The sequence below is a fragment of the Gossypium arboreum genome, chromosome 1 (genome assembly GCF_025698485.1).
Source record: "Gossypium arboreum isolate Shixiya-1 chromosome 1, ASM2569848v2, whole genome shotgun sequence".
Taxonomy (NCBI): Eukaryota; Viridiplantae; Streptophyta; class Magnoliopsida; order Malvales; family Malvaceae; genus Gossypium; species Gossypium arboreum.
In genome coordinates, this window is record NC_069070.1 from 94,329,923 (window position 1) to 94,356,025 (window position 26,103).

The 26,103-nt window shown below is 37.1% G+C and overlaps 1 non-coding gene and 1 pseudogene across 1 annotated transcript; one reads left to right on the plus strand and one right to left on the minus strand.

Moving 5' to 3' along the window:
• Positions 1 to 228: 228 nt before the first annotated feature.
• LOC128280564 (uncharacterized) overlaps positions 229 to 26,103 on the minus strand; it is an 89,470-nt pseudogene continuing 63,595 nt past the window's right edge.
• Positions 3,837 to 3,943, plus strand: LOC128282112 (small nucleolar RNA R71). Its single transcript, XR_008272379.1, has one exon. It is a non-coding gene; the product is annotated as a small nucleolar RNA R71 (small nucleolar RNA).

Consider the following 26,103-nt stretch of genomic DNA (forward strand, 5'->3'; position numbering starts at 1 on the left):
AAATGAAACCTACTTGCAAAATCTTTGTTGCGGTACGTGTACCACCAAAGTGTCCCCCACTTGGAGATGAATGGCAATGATGTAAGATCTCAACAATCTCACTTTCAGCTACACACTTTCAGATTATATTATCTACACACTGTTTAAACAAGAACGGGTCCTCCTAGAAATAATACCGACTATCATGAAGGAATTTCTTCCTTTGTTGGTATGTCAATTCTCAAAGAATTATTCTACATGCAAGATAATTAGCAAAATCAGCAAACCAAGGTGTTTCATGAATTCGACTCACCTTAAATAAATGCTCCTCTGGGAAATTCTCATTGATAGGCACATGTGATCGAGTTACCTCATCTTGCTTCAACCTCGACAGATGATCAGCTACTTGATTTTCAACACCTTTTTTGTCTTGGATCTCAAGGTCAAATTCTTGGAGTAAAAGTATCCAACGAATTAGCCTCGGTTTTCCATGTTTCTTCATGAGCAAGTATTTAATGACCGCATGGTCAGTAAATACTGTAACTTTGGTACCTATAAGATATGTGCAGAATTTGTTAAAAGCAAAAACTATAGAAAATAGTTATTTTTCAGTTACTGTATAATTGAGTCGGGCTCCCGTCAAGGTTCTACTTGCATAGTAAATGAGGTGGAACACTTTATTCCTTTTTTGACCTATCACAGCTCTAACAACATAATCACTTGCATCGTACATCAACTCAAAATGTGTGCTCCAATTGGGTGTAATGATTATTAGGGCTGAGATTAACCGTTTTTTCAACTCTTCAAAAGCTTCTAAACATGTTTTGTTGAAATCGAACACTTTATCTTTCTCTAACGATGAACATAGTGGTTTAGACATTTTTGAAAAATCTTTGATAAACCTTCGGTAAAAACCGACATGGCCTAAGAAACTTCTAAATCTTTTCACATTCATTGGGTCTGGTAATCTTTCAATTACGTCCGCCTTTGCTTTGTCGACTTCAAATCCTTTCTTTGAAATTCTATGCCCTAAGACAATCCCTTCCTTAACCATAAAATGGCATTTCTCCCAGTTAAGGACTAGATTCGTCACTTCGCATCTCTTCAGTACCTTAGCTAAATTACTCAAACAAATATCATAAGTGTTACCAAAAATAGAAAAATCATCCATGAAAATCTTAACAAAATTTTCAATCATATCAGTGAATATTGCCATCATGCATCGTTGGAATGCTGCAGGTGCATTGTATAAACCAAAAGGCATTCGCCTAAAAGCAAACATACCGTACGTATGAGTAAAGGTTGTTTTATGTTGGTCTTCCGGAGCGAAAACTATTTGGTTATATCCCGAATAACCATCTGAAAAATAATAGAATTCATTGTCTGCCAGTCGATCTAGCATCTGATCCATAAAAGGCAACGAAAAATGGTCCTTCCGAGTGGATTTATTCAACTTTCTGTAGTCAACACAAATTCTCCAACCAAAAACAGTTCTTATTCCGATCAATTCTTTACGCTCATTCTCAACAATCGTAATTCCACCTTTCTTCGACACACACTATACCGGACTTACCCACAAACTATCTGAAATAGGATAGATGATTCCTGCATCTAGCCATTTGATCACTTCCTTTCTCACAACTTCCTTCATAATAGGATTAAGCCTCTTTTTCCCATCAATTTGAGCTTTTTCACCTTCCTCTAGAATAATTTTGCGCATGCAAAATGAATGGCTTATACCTCGAATATCAGCTATAGTCCAACCAATTGCTTTTTTAAATTTCTTTAGAACAGAAATTAATTGCTCCTCTTGATCTTTTGTTAGTTCGACTGAAATAATCACAGGTAAAGTAGAACAATTACCTAAATAAACATATTTCAAATGGGAAGGAAGTACCTTTAGTTCGAGTGTAGGTGGTTCTTCGATTGACAATTTGGGTTGCACAAATTCTCTAACTTCCAACTCCAACGGTTCAAATCGTGTGGATTGAATAAATTTCCTCGGGTTGGCTTCTATCAAAGCCATGTTATAAAATTCCTTAGGTTGGCTTCTATCACAGCCATGTTTTCTTCACCTTCTTCATCCTCCAAAGGGTCAAACCCTAAGGCTTTCTCCAATGGATTTTCTTCAAGATGGCTTTCTATAGAAATAAAGTTTTCTATTTCTTCCATAACTGAGAACTCTTTTCTCGGATCGGGAAATTTCATCGCTTAAGAATTTTAAAAGTTACTTGATTGTCTTGAACTCGCATGGTGAGTTCGTCTTTCTATACATCAATTAACGTTCTTCCCGTGGCTAGGAAAGGTCTCCCAAGGATAATTGGCACTTCCTTATCTGCTTCAAAATCTAGAATAATGAAATCAACATGAAAAATAAATTTATCGACTCTTACCAAAACATCCTCGATCTTTCCTTCGGGGTATGCTAAAGATCGATCCGTTAGTTGGAGCGTCACAGTTGTAGGTCTTACTTCTCCTATCCGTAGCATATTGAAAATAGACTTAGGCATCAAGTTTATACTTGCTTTTAAGTCATACAAAGCTTTACCACAATAAGATTCACCAATGTTACAGGGTATCGTAAAGCTTCCTGGATCCTTCAATTTCAGTGGCAGCTTGTTCTGCAGGAAAGCACTGCACTCCTTTGTCAGAGCGACAGTCTCATACTCACTTAGTCATTTCTTATTGGATAGTACATCTTTCATAAACTTCACATAATTCGGCATTTGTTCTAAATCCTCTACAAATGGAATTTTAATGTGTAATTGCTTCATAACATCCAAAAACTTCTTGAATTGCACCTCCTATTTCTACTTGTGTTGCTACAATCTTTGTGGATATAGAGGTGATGGAACTTTTGGTTGAACCGAAAAACTCTTCTGAATAGGTAAATCTGCATCCAAAGAAGATGTTAAAGTATTTGAATTCATTAAGTTATGATTTACCTTGTCAGTCTTTGCAGATTTTGACTCTTTTAGTATAGGTACTTCAACAGTTGGTTGACTTTCCCCCTTTTCAACAGGCTCATCCTCAACATTAATCAATCGGGGTTCCAGAATTTTACCGCTTCGCAATGCCACTGCCTTGATATGTTCTTTACCCAAATTTCTTCGATTCTCAGTATCACTTGGCAGAGTTCCTTATGGTCTATTACGAAGCTCCGTAGCTAACTGACCCATTAGGTTTTCCAAATTTTTCAGTGTTGCTGCTTGACTCTAGATCAAAGCGTCATTTTTCGCCATGTATGCTTTCAACAAGTTCTCCAAACTATTTGATGATTCAGCTTGAGGTGGTTTTGGACCTTGCTGATTAAACCCCTGAGATTGGTTGGGTTTATGCTACATAAAGTTGTTGTTTGGTCCATTTCCTTAGTTTCTCCAAGAAAATTTGGGGTGATTATGCCATGAAAGATTATAGAAGTTGGACTGGGGTCCTTGTCCACTCCTATTTTGATATTGATTCCCCATATAGTATACTGACTCGGGATTCAATAGGCAATTCTAGAAAGAATGACCTTCCCCACAGTACACACAGGAAAATACTTCAAACGGACTTGGTGGCTGAGCTGTAAAATTATTGGCACCATTAGCGGTAAACTGCTTTACATAGAGGAAATAGATTACACCTGAGCTGATAACGAAGTGAGAGCATCAACTTCATGAATTCTGGCTACACGTCTTCCTGAAGCTATTCAATTTGTTGGCCATTGATAATTGTTGCTCGCAATCCTCTCGATGATCTCATAAGCCTTATTATAAGACTTAGACAAAGCTCCACCATTCGCAGAAGCATCTACCATCAATCTTATATGTGCATTGGGACCATTATAGAATATCTCCAACTGGATACAATAAGGAATCCCATGATGAGGACACTTACGAAGTAACTCCTTGAATCGCTCCTAAGCCTTATACAAAGACTCGTTATCCAATTGTTGGAAAGTTGTGATCTCGTTCCTCAACTTAGCATTTTTACTAGGCGGGAAATACTTAACAAAAAATCTCTCTATGCTAATTGTTGCTATGTAGATATAGAACTTGGTGGCAATGAATTGAGCCATGCTCATGCTTGATCTCGCAACGAGTACGAAAACAACTTCAACCTCAGTGCGTCTTCAGTCACACCGCCTATCTTGAATGAGTCACTCACCTCCATAAACAATCGAATGTGGAGATGTGGATCTTCTGTGGGCATACCACTAAATTGGCCCACCGTTTGTGGCATTTGAAACATCACTGGTTTCAATTCGAATTGGGTTGCCTCAATATTTGGCCTTCTAATTCCTGGATTTAACTCATTGAAAAGTGGCACATCATATTGTCTGATGCATCGATCCCTATCATCAGTAATGAGGATAGGATTTCATGCATGTTCGGCTTCATTACCTTGGTCTTGATTTTGATTTCCAAGGTCCATCTCATTCTATCTCTGAGCTATCCATTCACGTCTTCTTTGTCTAAAAGTTCGCTCAATTTCAGGGTCTACTGGGAGTAAATTGATAATCCAATCTATGCTCATAAACACCTGGAAAGAAAATTACAAAATTAAAAAGAATAAGTTAGTACTGTTAGAAATAACCAAATTGAAAATAAATAATTTCACAAAAAATGACTATGGCAACAGTTGACAATGCCCGGCAACGGCGCCAAAAACTTGTAACATTCGGGTTTGTGCAAGTGTACACAGTCATTATCAAGTAATAAGTAAGTATCGAGTTATCGTCTCCACAGGGATTGTATTTGTGCTAAGTCACTTAATTTGTAAAAGTGTATTAACAATGTGATAAATAAAAACAATATAATTGAGAAGTAATAAAAAATTAAGTATATGAAACTAAATGTAATGATCCCTAATGCAATTTATCCTAAGTATGCAAACTATATGAATGATATAGATTTTAGCAAAATTAACACAATAAGCAACAATTATAACATAAATAAGCTAGGATGATTACTTTAATTAAAGTCAAATTATTATCAACATGCTTATCAATATTCGAAAAACATTCCATGGCAACTCGATCTTTCATGAGTTTGGAAACCACGTTAGGTCCTTTCGAAATCTTTTACTTAGTAAATACGCATTTTACTGATCCTTATTTACTAAGGGTTTCTTAGTATTCGTGCTGAGTAATAGGGACGTGTTAGGTTTGAAATAGTTTAATCATACAAATCTAAAAACTATGCAGATAACAGAGCCTTGTTAGGGATGTTATGCAACTTGTAATTTAATTAGGTTAGGATCTAATTGAGCATGCACATTTCAATTATGCGTCCATTAGCCATCATCTGGTTAGGATCGCACAGCTAATTCAGGTGCATTTCAATCACGTATAAACGAAATACAGACTTGATTTTAATTGAAAACATGATCGATTGAGGCACAAATATTATAAGCATGAATCAAATAATTATTATTAAATCAAAGCAATTATCCTAGGTTAAATAAAATTAAGCTATCATTGTTGTAAACAAGAACAAAGAACATATAGCAAACATTCTTGAATTAAATTAAAGTAAGAAAGGTTAAACCCAATTCAGAGTGGCTGCCACCCAAGACTCTGACTGATGAGGGCTCCTTCGTTCCTTCACTTTGCTCCTTTTTGATGGCTCTCCAAGGTGGCTGACCAAGGGTTCTTTAAGAGGCTAATTTGCTCAAAATATTTATACAAAGATGATGATAGGCGTGAGGGCTAAGAAAACTAAAAGAATTGAGAGAGGAGAGAATGATGAATGAATGAGGGATGAGGGATGAGGGATGAGGGATGATTGAAAAAGTGAGAAAGGGGCTCTTACTTATAGGTTAGGCATGGGAGCTAGTTTGTTAAAAATATGAGTGTCCATCTTTCAAAACTCCTTCCAAGGGTGGTTGGCCATGAGTTGAGGGAATGTGGCTGATTTTGCTTGATTCTTGGTCAATTTGAGTGCCACAACAGCTCAGGACTAAGACTCGGTCACCAGCAAATCGTTGGGCAAATCTCTGATTTCTTCAACTCTTCAAGGACCTTGTGTAATTAAACCAAAAGATGGTATATGAACCTCCATATTCAGTCGAATTTTGGGTTGACTTCGTCCTCCATTTGGACGGTTTTGTAATCAAATTAAAGCTCTCAGACCTATCCAAAAATAAATCAATAAGTTAGAGGACCAAAGAATTAAATTTTACCAACTTAATTAAACTAATTAAAACCCAAATTATTAATGAAATATTTTAAATTGAATTATTAAATATAATTTTATATTTTATTATTTAATTTAATCATGCATGGCCTACTTTATGTCATAAAAATATAATATGCTCAATTTAATATAAAATAAGCCATTTTATGTATTAAAACTATATAATAAAGCATAAAATCACATTTTAATAATTTCTATGTCCTATTTTCATATTTTTCATATATTTCATTAATTTATTAAACAATTACTTGGTTTTAACAACAAATTTAAGAAAAAGGTAATAATTTATATAGGAAAAATCCTATATATTTTTCAGTTTACAATCATCCATGATATTCCGAATGATTTAATGGGAAAAGTTCCGACATGAAACAATTTGAACTCGAGACAAATTATTATGAAAATGTGCTTGAAATACTGGAATATGATTTGTATATGAATATGAATACATGATGTGGAAAGTATATGTACTTGGAAATCTAATTATTATTGAGCCCATACATGTTTCTTGATATTTATATAAAATATATGACTAACAAGGGTGATGAGGATATGTGTTAAGGCTCATGATCAAATTGCTTGAATGTGCCTTGTATGTTTTTCTTGAACTTGAATGACTGGTAAGTTAATTACCATGTTATACGAACTTACTAAGCATTACATGCTTAGTCTATTTTATCTTCCCCTGTTCTATAGTAATTTAGAGACTTGTTGGATTGAAAGCTTGGCGGAGATAAATCATTATCCATCGACCCATTTCAGTATATATATATAAATATATATGGGGTAAATCAATTATGGTTATAATTGTGACAACCCGAATTAGGGCCTAATCGGAATAGTGGTTTCGTGACCACAAATCCGAGATAGAAATAATTGTTTTATAATTATTTTGGGGTTTATGATATGATTGCATGATTGTGTGAAAATTTCGTGATGAAATTCTATGCCTAAAGTGCTTAAATTGAAAGTAGGGACTAAATCGAATAAGTTGCAAAATTTGCATCCCGGAAGTTTTAGTATGAAATTGTTTTGGAATATTAATTAGGAGGTCTTAAATAGCAATTTGACCAATTTTAAGTTCATGGACAAAATTAGGACATGGAAGGAATTTTTGAAAGTTTAGTAAGGAGGGCATTTTGGTCATTTGGATATTAAATGAAATAAAATGGGAAAAATAACACAAAATTGATCATCATCCTCCTTAGTTGCTGCCGAATTCTCCTCTCTCCATAGCTAGGGTTTCTTCAATTTTCAAGCTCCATAGTAAGTGATTCCAAGCCCGTTTTTAATATTCTTTACGTTTTTGGAATTAGGAAGCTCGATTAAGCTTATGCTAGTAATAATTTAACCTAGGGTTCATATTTGGAAAAATACCCATAGGTGAAATTTGTGTATTTTGATGTTTTATGATAGAATATGAGGTTTTAAATTATGTTAAATAACTTGTGCTACTCGGTTTTAAGTGAAAACGAGTAAAAGCAGCATAATCGGTAAAAATACCTATTGTTCATAACTATATGATAGAGTGAGAATTTGATGTTGTTGTAGAAGAGAAAATGTTCAGTATATCATAAAATATAAGAATAAGGGCTGAAATTAAATTCCGAGCCTAGGGGCAAAATTGTAATTTTGTAAAGTTAGGGGCAAAATGTAATTTTTCCATGATGTGATTTTGGATTGAAATAAATAGTATGAGTATTAAATGAGCTAAATGTGTTATTATAGATCGAGAAAGACGCGAATTGATCTCGAGCAGGGAAGGAAAAGTTTTGGACTAAATTGCAAAATTTCCACATTTTGCACCAAGGTAAGTTTGTATGTAAATATTACAATAATTTCATGTACATTCTCATATTTTAGCCTATTATATAAATATACTAGCTGATGTTAAAATATAAATCGACTATTGGAAGAATGGAAATAAATATAGAGAGAGATCCGGTTGAACATTCTAGAGATCGAATGAAATAGAGGAGCGTAGCTAGGTCACATGTATGATGCTGAGTGCACATCATGTGTACAAGAAAGCTACGAGACACCTCAGAGTAGCTAGGTCACATGTGTGATACGAGATGTATCCCATGTAGACAAGAGAGCTACGTGAAAGATAAATGTAGCTAGGTCGCATGCGTGATTCCAAGTGAAGGACACCATGTAGACAAGAGAGCTACGTGAAAGATAAATGTAGCTAGGTCGCATGCGTGATTCCAAGTGAAGGACACCATGTAGACAAGAGAGCTACGAGACAAATCGGTTAGGTCGCATGAGTGGTACTAAGTGTTCACCATGTGTACAAGAGAGCCGAACTAAACGAAGTATGATGGTGGGGTGTCTTTGAAACCATTAAATATCGAGGATTGATCCGAATTGTTCAACGGGATGGTTTTGTGGTGATATTGTGGTTTGGACCTACACTTATGGTGAATGAAATGTGGTGAAAATGATTTGTGGTATATACATATATAAGATAAAATGAGGTTAGCATAAAGAATGTGTGAAAGAGTGAAATTAGCATTAAAATTGTTTTTAGATGATAGCAGTGACGTGATTTTGAAAAATCACCAAAAATAGGAGGAATGTAATTAGAGGTTGAATGAGATCTGAAATTAAAGTTTAATGAGTCTACTTTCATATAAAAGAAACAGAGCAAGCAAAGGAATTCTATATTTTGAGATATTTACAATTGTATGTGACTTGCTTAGGATGAATACGTGATCCTCTGTTCCAACTTTGAAAAATCATTAAAAATTGTACAAAGCAAATTAAGAAATATAGTTTACATGCCTAAATTCCTTATTGAGACTAGTTTTAAATGAAATAGACTTCAGGGTTGTTTGAATTGTGTACTGAGAGAAATTCAATTCATAGTGAATGAGGTCGATTAGTCGAGCTGTGTAACAGGGAAACTTTAACTAATAAACTGTACTAATCGGCTGAACCAAAATTATAGAAAAAATTAGCAAAAATATTTATGAGTCTAGATTCAGGAAATTTTACGGATTTGAATTTGAGTTTTGTATCTCGAGTTATGATTTATTTAGTGAATATGACGCAGAGACAACTTAATCAAAGTGGAATGAATAGTGAAGTTAAAGTAGATATACTTGAATTGTTGTGTAAACATGTTAGATTCTTTAATTAGTATTTACATACTTACTTACTAAGCTATAAGCTTACTTTGTTTCTCTCTTTTGTCTTATAGTGTCCTTGCCTACTCGGGAGTTAAGGATCGTGAAGATCTACCCGCACTATCATACTTTAGGGTATTTGAACTAAACGTTTTGAATTATGACATGTATAGTAGGCTTAATTATTTTGTTACGTGTCATATTTGTCTAGGTTTAAAATATTAGTTACTGATTTCGACCAGCTACTTTGTACAAGCCATTAAAGTTGGCTAATATTGTTCAAGACATATATTATACGATGCACTATCAAATTGGATGACATATTTATATCTCGGTTATGTTTAATGGTATGTGTTATGTTCGGTAATACCTTGTATCTGTTCCTACGACGATAACGGGTAAGGGTGTTACATTTAGTGGTATCGAGCTATGGTTTAGTCGGTTCTCGGACTAATAAAGTGTGTGTAAAAGTCTAGCTATACATGCCATAAAAATATTGTGATAGTGTGGTGACTCGATTATTCTAAAGCGTGTTTTGTTTTAATATAGTAATGGATCCTGAAGGAACTGCGGTGATGATCTTTGCTAATGCGCCGGCTCCGCACAAGGGACCGTGATCTGTGGAAAGTAGACCGAGACATTGAGACAAGGAGATGAGGCTCGGGATGCCTTTCTCCAAATGATGAACAATTGGTATCTTGAATTTATTCGAGCAAATCCAAATGCTCAACCTCCTCCACCCCTCCTATACCTCGGACGATTCTCAGAGTGCTCAAGGTATAGATTTGGTAAGAATGAACAAGCCTCCGGTTGACAAGATTCAAAACAAGGGTAGAAGAGTTTAGAGCAAAGGTCGATGATGATCCCGAGAAAGCGGAATTCGGCTTGAAAATTCTACCCGTGTATTTGATGAGCTCTCATGTACACCCGAGGAATGCTTAAAGTGTCTTGTATCACTTTTGAGAGATTGACTTACCACCGGTGGAAGACTTTGGTTGCAGTGGTGCCAAAAGAAAAGTTACTTGGGATTTCTTCCAGGAAGAATTTAGAAAGAAATACATAAGTCGGCGATTTATTGATCAAAAACGGAAGGAGTTCCTTGAATTGAAGCAGGGAAAATGTCTCATAGCAGAGTATGAACGCGAATTTGTAAGACTCAAGAAGTATGCCTGAGAATGTGTGTCCACCGAGGCCATTATGTGTAGAAGATTTGAAGATGGGCTGAATGAGGACATTAAAGTGCTTGTAGGAATTTTGGAGTTGAAAGAATTTGTAGTATTGGTTGATCGAGCTCTTAAAGTCAAGAATTGAACAAAGAAAGAAGAAAAGCTGCTATTGAGGCCCGAGATGTCGAAAAAAGACAGATAACCAAGCCATTTCAATCTCAACCAAAGAGGTCCAAAGAGACAAACCCTCGAATGACAGTTTCAAATTCACACAGAGATCGTGGTAGAGCATATTCGGGTCTAAAGCTCAAGCTACTTGGTGGCAAGTGTGGGTAATGTGCGACCTAGAAAGCCCGAGTGTCGAAGAATGTGGCGAGCAACATTATGGTGAGTGTTGGGGACCGAGCGAGCTTGTTTCAAAAGCGGTTCTCGCGAGCATTTTATTAGAGATTGTCTAGAGAAAGTTAAAGAAGAAAGATTTGAGTGCTAGATGAATACCACCGCTAGTAGAGGTAGACCACCGAGAAATACTGGAGGTGGGACTAGTAGTAAACTGTGATGAAAGATTTAACGGCAAGATCGAAGCTAGAGCACTGCTAGAGCTTATGCTATACGTGCAGAGAAGATGCATCATCTCCGATGTCATTCTTGGTACATTTTCTCTCTATGATACTATTGTTATTGCATTGATTCATCCGGGTCCACTCATTCCTATATTTGCATGAATTTAGTATCCAATAAAAGTTGCTGTTGAATTTATTGAGTTTACGATTAAAGTGTCGAACCCCTTAGGCCAATATGTGCTAGTTGACAAGGTTTGCAAGAATTGCCCATTAATGATTCAAGGTCACTGCTTTTCCGCCAACTTGATGTCATACCATTTGGTGAGTTTGACGTTATCTTGGGAATGGACCGTTAACATTGTATGATGCTAAGGTAGATTGTAAACAAAAGACACTAGAGTTGAAATGTGAAAATGGAGAAATTTCGTGGGTTGAAACAGATGAATCAAATAAATTGCCTATGGTGATTTCCCACATGTCTGCACAGAAATACATGAGAAAAGGGTGTAAAGCTTATCCGGCTTATGTAATGAATATTGAGTTGCCTCAACCGAAATTTGAATCGATCTGACGATAGTCTGTGAGTTTCGGATGTATTTCGGAGGAATTGCAGGTTGCCTCCGAACAGAGAGATAGATTTTGCCATTGATTTGTTGCGGCATCGCACCGATCTCGATTGCTCCATATAGAATGGCTCATTGAATTAAAAGAATTGAAGGCTCGATTGCAGGAGTTAACGGACAAGGGATTTGTGAGACCGAGTTTCTCTCCTGGGTGCTCTGTATTATTCGTAAGAAGAAGGATGGTTCAATGAGACTTTGCATTGATTACCGTCGACAATAAGGTGACTATAAAGAACAAGTACCCATTCTTTGAGGATTGATGATTTATTCGATCGGTTAAAGGGGCCACAGTGTTTTCAAAGATTGATTTGAGGTCTAGTTATTACCAATGAGAGTTAAGGAGTCGATGTGCGAAAACCGCCTTTAGGACAAGGTATGGACATTATGAGTTTCTTGTGATGCCTTTCGCTTAACAAATGCTCCACTATATTTATGGACTTAATGAATCGGATCTTCCGGCCATATTTGGATAAGTTTGTAGTAGTGTTTATAGATGACATTTTAATTTATTCTCAAGATGAGTCGAACATGCGAACACTTGAGAACTATATTGCGATCTTGAGAGAAAAGAAACTGTTTGCCAAGTTTAGTAAAAGTGAGTTCGGCTTTGTGAAGTTGGATTTTGGGGCATATAGTCTCGGTGATGGTATTCGGTGGATCCAAGCAAGATTTCGAAATCGTTGATTGAAACCGCCAAGAATGTATCCGAGGTTAGAAGCTTTTTAGGCTTAGCCGGATTATAGACGTTTTGTTGAAGGATTTTCGATGATTGCCTCTCCTATGACTAAGTTGTTGCAAAAGAATGTTAAGTTTGAATGGACTGATAAATGTCAACAAAGTTTTGAAAAGTTGAAAGCACGATTGATGAAGCACCAATTTTAGTACAGCCCGAGTCGGAAAGGAGTTCGTAATTTATAGTGATGCATCATTGATGTGCTTTGGATGTGTGTTGATGCAAGGGGTAAAGTGGTAGCTTATGCTTGAGACAGTTAAAACCGCATGAGAAGAACTATCCTACACATGATTTGGAACCGTCATTGTTGTTTTTGCCTTGAAGATTTGGCGACATTATTTGTACGGTGAAAATGCCGAATTTTTACTAATCACAAAAGTTTGAAGTACTTGATGAATCAAAAGGATCTGAATCTGACAATAAGATGGCTTGAATTATTAAAGGATTATGATCTAGTGATTGATTATCATCCGGAAAAGCAAATGTAGTTCTTGACGCCTTAAGCGAAAAATTTCTTTTACTTTGAGAGCCATGAACACGGGTTAGCATTGTCTCGATGATGGGTCAATCTTAGCAGAGATGAGAGCTAAACCGTTATTTCTCCGATTGATTTGTGATGCTCAAAAGAATGATAGTGAGTTGCGGATCAAGAAAACTCAATGCGAATCGAAGTTACGACTCGATTTTCGAGTTGGACCGGATGACTGCTTGATGTTTCGAGACAGATATGTGTGCTTAAAAATGATAAATTGATTCGAAAATATTACATGAGGCACACAATGGTCATTTATCGTTCATCCCGGTAGCACAAAATGTATAATGATTTAAAGAAGTCATATTGGTGGCGGTATGAAAAGGACATTTCAATTTGTAACCAAGTGTTTGATCATCAACAAGTAAAAGTGAACATCAAGTGCCTTCAGATTACTTCAACCGTAATGGTGCCTCGAGTGGAAATGGGACAAGATTACCATGGATTTTGTAACCAGCTTGCCTTTAACTCCTAAAAGAAGGATGTTTGTTTAGGTAGTGGTTGATAGATTAACAAAGTCAGCCCACTTTATACCAAGACGCACTGATTACTCACTTGATAAATTAGCCGAATTATATATTGCTGAAATTGTGAAGTTGCACGAGTACCTATGTCTATAATATCGATAGAGATCCAAGATTTACCTCGAGATTTTGGAAAAAGTTACAAGAAGCTTTGGGTACAAAATTGAACTTTAGTACCGCATTTCATCCTCAAACAGATGGTCAAACGGAAAGAGTAATCCGGTACTCAAGATATGCTTAGATGTTGTGTTTTAGAATTTGGAGGTAGTTGGGAGAAATATCTATCTTTGATTGAGTTTGCCTACAATAACAGCTTATCAATCAAGTATACAAATGGCACCGTCATGAAGCCTTGTATGGTCGTAAGTGTCGGACTCCTTTATATTGGACCGAGCTTAGTGAGAAAGATTCATGGAGTTGATCTAGTTAAAGAAACCAAGAGAAAATAAAAGTAATTCGGATTGCTTGAAAGTCGCTTCAGATCGACAAAAGTCATATGCGATTTAAAAAGAAAAGAGATTGAATTTCGTAGGTGATAAAGTGTTCTTGAAGGTGTCACCATGGAAAAGATTTTGAGATTTAGTCGAAAAGGCAAGTTGAGTTTGCGTTTTATTGGGCCATACGAGATTATCGAGAGAATTGGACCATGGCATATCGGTTATCCTTACCGCAGAGTTAGAAAGAATTTATAACGTGTTTCATGTATCAATGTTGACGTTATCGTTCGATCCTTCACATGTGATTTCCCAATGAAATTGAGATTCGATCGGATATGACCTATGAGGAGGAACCAATAAAGATTTTGGCTCGAGAGGTTAAACAGTTAAGGAATAAAAGTATAGCTTTAGTGAAAGTATTGTGGCACGTACATGGGATAGAAGAGGCTACGTGGGAACCCGAGGAAGCTATGAGGAAACAGAACCCAAACCTCTTTATCGGTAAGATTTTCGGGACGAAAATCTCAAAGGGGGAGAATTGTGACAACCCTAATTAGGGCCTAATCGGAATAGTGGTTTTGTGACCACAAATCTGAGATAGAAATAATTGTTTTATAATTATTTTGGGGTTTATGATATGATTGCATGATTGTGTGAAAATTTCGTGATGAAATTCTATGCTTAAAGTGCTTAAATTGAAAGTAGGGACTAAATCGAATAAGTTGCAAAATTTGCATCCCGGAAGTTTTTAGTATGAAATTGTTTTGGAATATTAATTAGGAGGTCTTAAATAGCAATTTGACCAATTTTAAGTTCATGGACAAAATTAGGACATGGAAGGAATTTTTGAAAGTTTAGTAAGGAGGGCATTTTGGTCATTTGGATATTAAATGAAATAAAATGGGAAAAATAACACAAAATTGATCATCCTCCTCCTTAGTTGCTGCCGAATTCTCCCTCTCTCCATAGCTAGGGTTTCTTCAATTTTCAAGCTCCATAGTAAGTGATTCCAAGCCCGCTTTTAATATTCTTTACGTTTTGGAATCCGGAAGCTCGATTAAGCTTATGCTAGTAATAATTTAACCTAGGGTTCATATTTGGAAAAATACCCATAGGTGAAATTTCTGTATTTTGATGTTTTATGATAGAATATGAGGTTTTAAATTATGTTAAATAACTTGTGCTACTCGGTTTTAAGTGAAAACGAGTAAAAGCAAGATAATCGGTAAAAATACCTATTGTTCATAACTATATGATAGAGTGAGAATTTGATGTTGTTGTAGAAGAGAAAATGTTCAGTATATCATAAAATATAAGAATAAGGGCTGAAATTAAATTCCGAGCCTAGGGGCAAAATTGTAATTTTGTAAAAGTTAGGGGCAAAATGTAATTTTTCCATGATGTGATTTTGGATTGAAATAAATAGTATGAGTATTAAATGAGCTAAATGTGTTATTATAGATCGAGAAAGACGCGGAATTGATCTCGAACGGGGGAAGGAAAAAGTTTTGGACTAAATTGCAAAATTTCCACATTTTGCACCAAGGTAAGTTTGTATGTAAATATTACAATAATTTCATGTACATTCTCATATTTCAGCCTATTATATAAATATACTAGCTGATGTTAAAATATAAATCGACTATTGGAAGAATGGAAATAAATATAGAGAGAGAGATCCCGGTTGAACATTCGATGATATGTGTTATGTTCTGGTAATACCTTGTATCCTGTTCAAGACATATATTATACGATGCACTATCAAATTGGATGACATATTTATATCTCGGTTATGTTTAATGATATGTGTTATGTTCTGGTAATACCTTGTATCCTGTTCCGGCGACGGTAACGGGTAAGGGGTGTTACAATAATGGCATGTGTAGTGGGCCAAATTTGCCAGACCCGAATAAAAACAATAAATAATATAAAAATCTAGATATCGATAGTCCATTATCTGTCCAATTACAACCCAAAATCAAACCAAATTAACCCCAATGTTTCAAGACCCACATTACAAGTCCATTTACAAAATGACATAGCCCAATACCCCAAACGGCTCAGAAACTGAGCCCAATTTTGGCAAACCCTAGGGCAAGGGTCTCCTTGCGCTGCAGCCCTCAACGCCTCCAATAACACCAGCACACAGCCCTCGTACGCCACGCCCGCACCTCCGTACGATGCCAGCAGACTCCGTACCTGCGAAAAAGACACACAAAGCAGCAGCGAATAGGGAAGAAGAAAATAGCATTTTCATTTTTTGATTTTTCTTTCTTTTCGGCTATAAAGGCCATGTAATAGCCTAGGTGAGTTTTTTACGCAACATAAACGCACAACAGGCAATACACAAATACATATACAATATTGGTAGATTGAATACAAAAGAAAAAGAAAAGAAAGGTGATTTTCGAGGGCTTCATTCATCTTCTCTTTTTGAATCTGTTCTTTTCTTCCTAGTTTTTGCGCACATATTCTTGTGTATAAGAATATAAAGTGAAAGAGGAGTTTACCTTGCAAAGCTAGCCATCGTTCCCCCTTTACTTCGTTGAAATCGAAGTCTGAATGGGGGTTTCAGAGGCAAAAACCCCTCCTTCAAGGCTCAGATGTGCAAACCGTAGCTCGTGGTGGCGCATTAGTGCTGAAAGGAGCACTTAGGGGTCGATTGAGCAACAAAAGAGGGGAAGAGGCTAGGGTTCGGCAGAATGGACTAAGTAGGAGCCTTTATAAACAACATTAAACAGCACCGTTTTAAGCTTGATTCAATGGCTTCCAAAACGGCACCGTATAGGCCCACCCGCTTTGACCCGATCCGATTACCTAGGAGGATCCGCGCATTTTGTTTAAATGGAATATTTGTGCGATTGATCCCTCCTTTTTCGCAAGGTCATTCAATTTTGTTTTTTCCTCTTTTAAATTAGTTCTGTGATTTATGCACGAACTCAATTTGGTTTGTGCTTCAACGCTGCGTTTTGGGGTTTGGATTATTTCCAGATTTGGCCCCCGCGCATTCATACATGTTGCAAGCTAGTCCCTTTTTTGTTTTGACAGTTTATTTCATTTATAATTTGTCCCTTTTATTTTAATTCTATTTTTTTTAATTGAGTCTCCTTTTTATTTATTCAATTTATGCTTCATTATCATTTTTTTTGGACACATTCAACATTTCTGATCTGGTTTACTTATTTTTTCTTTATATTATAAGTTGTTTTAATGATTTTATTTTGTTTTTTCTTTAAATCACTATTGTAATGTTTTTTTACATGCGTTATTACATATATACATATACTTTATAATAAAGTTAATTTTATTTCATGTATATTATTAATCTTATATTATTTTATACATGTAATTTCCTTTAAATTTATTCTTATATTATATTACATAATCCTACATAATACATCTTTTAAATTATTATTATTATTAGTATATATATATATATATATATATATATATATACGTACTTTATAGTAAGATTATTTTATTCTATGCATATTATTAATTCTATATTATTTTACGCATATAGTTTCTTTTAAATTTATTCTCGTCTTTTAATATATAATCTTATATAACATATCTTTTAATTTATTATTATATGTCTTTCATCGTTATCTATATTTGATCTATATATTATTAGACCCATGTATTTTAATGTGTATTTTTTGTTATGATAATGTGTAGCACCCCAAACCCGGCCCAGACGTTATGGCGGATCCGACATGCCACATCGAAGCGTTCAAAACATTTTATATTGTTGATCCAGAAAAACCTACTTAGTGTTTTAAAAGACAATTTCATTATAGGTTAAAGTGAATGGAAGCTGGGCACCAGGTAGGTATCCATAACAGAGGAGGTGAGCCGTGAAGGCTGCTTAAGTACCAAGCTCTCCGATTGGATCCAATCCTAGACATGTCCACATCCATTTCCACACTTGGTTATAACAAGTTGAAATTTCTTTGAGTGGTTATCTTTGGTAAATCGAGTATTCGTGACGCCGTGTTATTTAAAAAAAACAAGTATCGCTTTTGAAATCACGCCCTAAGTCTAGCCCATTTGAATTATTATCCATCAATTTAAAGTTGTTTAAAATAATATAATCCCGTAAAATCAAAGAAGAAAATAAAGTTAAAATGGCCTTATTACAACCCAAAATTAAATAGTAATTAAAATAACTTAAGAAAACCAGTCTCTTTTTCAAACCCAAAAGTATTCACCATGGCCACTCTGAATCCCCTCCGGCTCCAAGTCACCCACATCAAGGCTCACCTGCAAGGTTAAAGAAGGGATGAGTTTGGGGAAAGTCAGTGTGTAAGGAAACCCCATTCAAAGTCCAAGTCAGCTCAAGCCCATTGGGCCTAAGCCCATTCAGGTAACAGTGATACTGGGCCAGAGCCCTTTTCAGATTATAATAAACTGGGCCTTAGGCCCTTATTCAGATAATAGTATGGGCCATAGGCCCATTTCAAAATACATGCAACATCAATAACATATGCAAGCCCATTTGGGGAGACTACTCAACCCACCAACCACTACACTCCACCCGTACCAGCCCTACACTCCATGTGGGGAATAGCTCAACCCACCCACCTAACACTCCACATTGCACCTTCTGCCGATTATCAATAATTGAGGCAAAGCCTCCAAGACATGGACAAGCCACTTTTAGTACTTCCTCCGTCAATATCCCAATCCCATGCATCAGATAATAACAACATGGCATGCAATAAATAACAACAGTCAAACGTGCATTTAGGTCAATTTAACCCTAGGGGTATTTAGTAATTTATCTACTAGGGTAAAACGTAAATTTTCCACTTTTAAAGGTATTTCAGTAATTTATTTATTTTAGGGTTTTCATGCATATTCCTACTTTTCACGTATAATGTAATCACGCATCGAGAGTTCTTACGAATTGGGCCGTTGGCCCATCATTCCAATTTTGGCCCATTAAGCCCAAAAATATCGAGGGCACGTAAATCATGCACTTTGCGTCCAAATTTTGCAGCTTACCAAAAACATTAATCGATTTACCTCACGAGCATTCGCACACTCGCAAATCTACAAAATACCGTTTTCGGCATTTCGCTTTTCGACTTTTGCCGATCCGGACTAAGAAAGAGGGTGTTAGTTACACACATTTTGCGACGATATCTTGACGAGATCCACACACGAACCGCCTACAATTGGATTACTAACACGTTAATCTAACTATTCAAATACAAACTACGTATTAACCTCTTACAATATTCGGCCAACCACACCTATAGATCATAGTAAGCTTATAAGAAAACAATAAGCAACTCATTAATAAATTTTTGTCAATGTTTACCACATAATCATAATTTCACTGCAAGCTGTCTTCCTGAGAAACAGTCACTAAATCATTTATAACTGGAGCTACGAAACTCCAAATCAAGTTCCGTTAATTTTCCCTGAAAATACACTCATATATCTTCTATCCATAAAATTTTCAGAATTTTTGGTTTAGCCCATCAATACCAGATTTTTCTCAAAGTTTCCCATGTTTCACTGTTTGACTAATCTGACCACTCTTCATTACGAATCAAATTTCTCATTGTACAGAATTCAAAATATGTTCTAGTTTATTCCATTTGAAAATAGACTCATTAAGCTTTAATTACATAATTTATGCAGCTTCTAACTCATCTCCCACAATTTATGGTGATTTTCCAAAGTCACGTTACTGCTGCTGTCCCAAGCAGATTTATTACCAAATCACTCTTTCACACCTAACTTGCATGCTTGTTATTTAAACATGTATATCACCAATCAATCATCACATATCTATGATTTTACTTAAGTATAATCTCCATTTCATCATTTTAAAGCACAACATGTTAGCTGATTTTTCCCTTTAACATCTAAGGCACATGCATGCTCATTTGTTTGGCTCAACTTCACCTATCTTCCATTTTTTCATCAAAAGAACATGAAACAACAACCATTTCCTTCATTTTAATTCATGACTAAATGCTCACAACACAACTAAAACCAAAATATGCTTCAAGAGTTAAGGTAGAATCAAGAAGAACTCATGAACATCAAGATAGAAGCAAACTACCATGAACTTACCTTCAATTTTCTTCCCCAAGTGACCGAACATTCAAGAGCTTTCTCCTCTCCTTTCTCTTCTCTAACTTTCGGCTATGATGAACAAAGATGGATAAAACTTGTTCTTTTCACCCCTTTTTCTTTTAATAAAATTTCATATTTCATCCATTTAATTCTTTAATACAAAAGACATGAAATTCCCATCATGGAACATTTACCTAACCCATTATCATGAAACATTTACCTAACCCATTATCATGAAACATTTACCTAACCCATTATCAATTTGTATCAATTTGTACCATAAATTATGGACGTCAAGTGCACATTTTGTCTACAACAACATGATGGCTGGCCACTTCATGTAAAATGGGAGGTTTGTCATGCAAATCCTTCTATTTATTTGGCCACTTCAATTTAGCCTATAGCATTTTCAAACATTTTCACATAGGTTCTATTTCATAATTTCACCCCCTTTTTCTTATGGAACAAAAATTAACTAAAATTGTCGGGTTCTATCTTAAGCTTAACATAATTAAACCTATGCCAACATTCACAGAATTCTCGAAAGTTGGGGCGTTACAACTCTACCCTCCTTAAAGAAATTTCGTCCTCGAAATTTTCCTGATCCAACTAGTTGAGGGTATTGTTGACGCATAGTCTCTTCTGATTCCCAAGTAGCTTCTTCCCTTCCATGATTACGCCAAAGTACTTTCACTAACGAGACAGATTTCCTTCTGAGAACCTTAACATCTCGAGCCAATATTTGCACAGGCTCCTCCTCAAAGGTCAAATCAGTCTGAACTTCAATTTCTGCAACTGGCAGGACATGAGCAGGGTCAGCACGATAACGCCTTAACATGGAGACATGAAAAACATCGTGAATCCTGTCTAACTCTGGAGGCAATTCCAATTGATAAGTCACTGGGCCTACTCGCTTCAAAACCCGATAAGGCCCAATAAACCGCAGACTCAACTTGCCCTTCTTACCGAACCTTAATATCTTCTTCCAAGGAGAAACCTTTAAGAAGACCATATCACCTACTGAGTACTCAATCTCCTTACGCTTCAAATCTACATACGACTTTTGCCTATCAGATGCTTCTTTTAACCGGGCCCTAATTATTCTGACCTTATCCTCAGTATCAGCTACCAACTCTGGTCCAAGAAATTGTCGCTCTCCTAGTTCGGTCTAACAACTAGGTGTACGACACCTTTGTCCATACAGTGCTTCATACGGTGCCATTCGAATACTCGCCTGGTAACTGTTATTGTATGCAAATTCTGCCAACGGCAAGTAATTCTCCCAATTACCTCGAAAGTCAATAACGCATCCCCTCAACATGTCCTCTAGAATCTGAATAACCCTTTCCGATTGACCATCAGTCTAGGGATGGAAAGCCGTACTAAAATTCAATCGCGTCCCCAATGCCTCATGCAACCTTTGCCAAAACCGAGATGTAAATCTGGGATCCCGATCAGAAATAATTGAAACTGGGACTCCATGAAGTCATACAATCTTCGCCACATACAGCTTGGCTAACTTTTGAAGTGAAAAGTCAGTACGAACAGGTATGAAATGGGCCAATTTGGTCAACCTATCCACGATCACCCACATCGAGTCTTTCTTTGATGGTGTCAAGGGCAGCCCACTCACAAAGTCCATGGTTACCCTCTTCCACTTCCAAAGTGGTAACTTCACTGACTGTAACAGTCCAGAGGGTAATTGATGCTCAGCTTTCACTTGTTGGCATGTCAGACATTTTCCTACAAATTCCGTTACTTCTCGCTTAAGTCCAGGCCACCAGTACAATTCTCGTAAGTCATGATACAACTTGTTCCCTCTAGGATGCATGGCACAAAGTCCTCCATGAGCTTCCTTCAATATTGTCTGCCTCAAATCAGAGTCCTTCGGAACACAAATTCTTCCTCGGAAACACAGAACTCCTTCGCCATTTAACCCAAACTTAGAAGTTTCCCATTCCTTAACTTGTTGAAAACGAGCGACCAAAGACTCATCGTTCAATTTTTTTTCCTTAATCTGATCCACCCAGGTTGGCCTCACTTGCAACTCAGCCAACAGACTTCTATCATCATACAGATTCAGACGAGCAGACATTGCTCTTAGATCAGATACAGTTCTACGACTTAGAGCATCGGCTACCACATTAGCCTTGCCTAGTGATACTCGATCGAATAGTCATAATCCTTAAGCAACTCAATCCATCTCCTTTGCCTAAGGTTCAGCTCCTTCTGAGTCAACAAATACTTAAGACCCTTGTGGTCTGTGTATATAATACACCTCTCCCCGTACAAGTAATGTCTCTAAATCTTAAGTGCAAATATCACTGCCGCCAACTCCAAATCATGAGTAAGATAGTTCCCTTCGTGAGGTTTAAGTTGTCGTGATGCATATGCAACCACCTTACTCTCCTACATTAACACGCAGCCCAAGCCTACATGTGATGCATCACTATACACACTAAAATCCTTCCCAGACTCCGGCTGAATCAACACAGGTGCTTCAGTCAGAACTTTCTTCAACTTCTCAAAAGCTTCTTGCTGCTTCTTAGTCCATACAAATGGTACTCCTTTCCTTATTAGTTTTGTCAAAGGTGCTGCCATCACAGAAAAACCTTCCACAAACCTTCTGTAGTATCCTGCCAACCCTAGAAAACTTCGAATTTCAGACACCGTCCTAGGTGGCTTCCACTCCAAAATTGCTTCAATCTTTCGAGGGTCCACCTTAATCCCTTTGGCAGAGACCACATGTCCTAAGAAGATTACCTCCCTCAACCAAAATTCACACTTGCTGAACTTCACAAAGAGTTCCTTCTCCCTTAACACTCGCAGCACTATACAGAGATGCTCATCATGTTTCGCTTCAGTTTTAGAATATACCAGGATATTGTCAATAAAGATGACTACGAACTGATCTAAAAATGGTTGGAACACACGATTCATCAAATCCATAAACGCTGCAGGAACGTTCGTTAGTCCAAATGGCATAACCAGAAGCTCGTAATGACCATACCGAGTCCTGAATGCTGTCTTATGGATATCTGCCTCCTTGACCCTTAACTGATGATATCCAGATCGAAGGTCGATCTTGGAAAATACAGAAGCTCCTCTAAGCTGGTCGAACAGATCATCAATCCTTGGCAGTGGATACTTATTCTTAATCGTCAATTTGTTCAACTAGCGATAATCAATGCACATCCGCATCGTACCATCCTTCTTTTTCACGAATAGCACCGGTGCTCCCCACGGAGACACGCTTGGCCTAATGAAGCCCCTATCCAACAACTCTTGAATTTGAGCCTTTAGCTCCACCAACTCTTTCGGTGCCATTTTATACGGTGCGATAGACACTGGTGCCGTTCTAGGCAATAAGTCGATTCCAAACTCCACTTCTCGGTTCAGAGGCAATCCTGAAAGCTCCTCCGGAAAAACATCTTGGAACTCCTTTACGGTCCTAACCTTATCCACTGTCAGTCCCTCCTCTTCCGACTGACTTACAAATGCCAAATAGGCCTCACAACCTTTCTGAATCCATTTCTCGGCTCTTAATGCTGACACCACATTGGACAAATAATCCCTTTGCTCACCTATCACCATAACCTCCTTATCCTTTGTGGTCCTTAACACCATTCATTTAGCAGCACAATCCGGGGTCGCCTTATACTAACAAGCCAGTCCATTCCCAAAATGAGATCAAACTCTCCGAATGGTAACTCCATCAGATCTCCAGGGAAAATCCTACCTTGAGTTTCTAATGGTACATCCCTATACAGTTTGTCTACCCTAACCGAGTGACCCAAAGGACTTAGTACAGATACCCCACTCACAATCTCCTCAGAGCAGTCCAAGTTGTCCATAATCCGTTCTGTGGCCTCCAACCAATATTCGCCACATTCGGGCTATACCGACACGCCCTAAAGATCTCTCGCTCCGTTAGCCAAAGTCGTTCGAAATAGATCCTCGAACTCCATTGCCCGTATTTGCCCCGGCAACCCTTTCCAGAACACGAAGCATTGCCTGTGACAAGGCATCATCCCCGGCACCACGGTCATGAGACTCTACCTCTGTTTCCAGTGGTACCGGTGCATCCACCACCGGCATATGTCCCAAAGACGAAGATCTCGCTTGAGCACTTCCTCGGCCCCGTCCACGGTCTCTTCCACGAGTGGCTCTTGTACTCATATCGTATTATCCGATTACAAATTTTTATGCATTAATTCAATATTCCAGTGTTTATTACGGATGTTTTATGAATCAGACAGTAATTCAGAGTTTGTTTTCGCAGAATTGAAGTCTAGCTACAGTTTCAGTCTCTTATCAAATTTTTCTATGGTTTCAGTATCATCCTATCTAGAGTATCCTAGCAAGATTTTAGTACAGACAGATAATTTAGAAAAATATTCAGAAAAATTCAGAATACTTACAGACTTGAGCCGGAGATTCGGAATACCACCTTCTAAAGATCTAAATTTTGAAAATCGAGTTTTTCGCATTCTTTATAAAATTTTCGTTTATCGAAAATCTTTATTTTTGTAAACCCATTCCACAGTCGAGTTGTTGCAACCTAGGCTCTGATACCACTAACTGTAACACCCCAAACCCGGCCCAGACGTTATGGCCTGATCTGACATGCCGCATCGAAGCGTTCAAAACATTTTATATTGTTGATCCAGAAAAACCTACTTAGTGTTTTAAAAGATAATTTCATTATAGGTTAAAGTGAATGGAAGCTGGGCACTAGGTAGGTATCCATAACAGAGGAGGTGAGCCATGAAGGCTGCTTAAGTACCAAGCTCTCCGATTGGATCCAATCTTAGACATGTCCACATCCATTACCACACTTGGTTATAACAAGTTGAAATTTCTTTGAGTGGTTATCTTTGGTAAATCGAGTATTCATGACGTCGTGTTATTTAAAAAAAAACAAGTATCGTTTTGAAATCACGCCTTAAGTCTAGCCCATTTGAAATTATTATCCATCAATTTAAAGTTGTTTAAAATAATATAATCCCAGAAAATCAAAGAAGAAAATAAAGTTAAAATGGCCTTATTACAACCCAAAAATTAAATAGTAATTAAAAATAACTTAAGAAAACCAGGTCTCTTTTCAAACCCAAAAGTATTCACCATGGCCACTCTGAATCCCTCCGGCTCCAAGTCACCCACATCAAGGCTCACCTGCAAGGTTAAAGAAGGGTGAGTTTGGGGAAACTCAGTGTAAAGAAACCCCATTCAAAGCCCAAGTCACTCAAGCCCATTGGGCCTAAGCCCATTCAGTAATAAGGATATCTTGGGCGAGCCCTTTTCAGATTACAATAAACCGGGCCTTAGCCCTTATTCAGATAACAAGATGGCCCATAGGCCCATTTCAAAATACATGCAACATCAATAACATATGCAAGCCCATTTAGGAGACTACTCAACCCACCAACCACTACACTCCACCGTACTAGCCCTACACTCCATGTGGGAATAGCTCAACCCACCCAAATTTAACACTCCACAGCCATGCGGTCTTGCTACTCGCTTAACAATAGAATTGAGGCAAAGCCTCCAAGACGTGGACAAGCCACTTTCAGTACTTCCTCCGTCAATATCCCAATCCCATGCATCAAATAATAACAACATGGCATGCAAGAAATAACAACATCAAACTCAGATTTAGGTCAATTTAACCCTAGGGGTATTTCGTAATTTATCTACTAGGGGTAAAGTCAAAATTTTCCACTTTTAAAGGTATTTCAGAATTTATCTATTTTAGGGTTTTCATGCATATTCCTACTTTTCACGTACTAACGAATCACGCATCGAGGGTTCTTACCGAATTGGGCCGTTGGCCCATCATTCCAATTTTGGCCCATTAAGCCCAAAAATATCGAGGGCACGTAAATCATGCACTTTGCAGTCCAAATTTTGCAGCTTACCAAAACATTAATCGATTTACCTCACGAGCATTCGCACACTCGCAAATCTACAAAATACCGGTTTTCGGCATTTCAGCTTTTCGACTTTTGTCGATCCAGACTAAGAAAGAGGGTGTTAGTTACACACCTGTTTGGGACGATATGCTGACGAGATCCACACACGAACCGCCTACAATTGGATTACTAACACGTTAATCTAACTATTCAAATACAAACTACGTA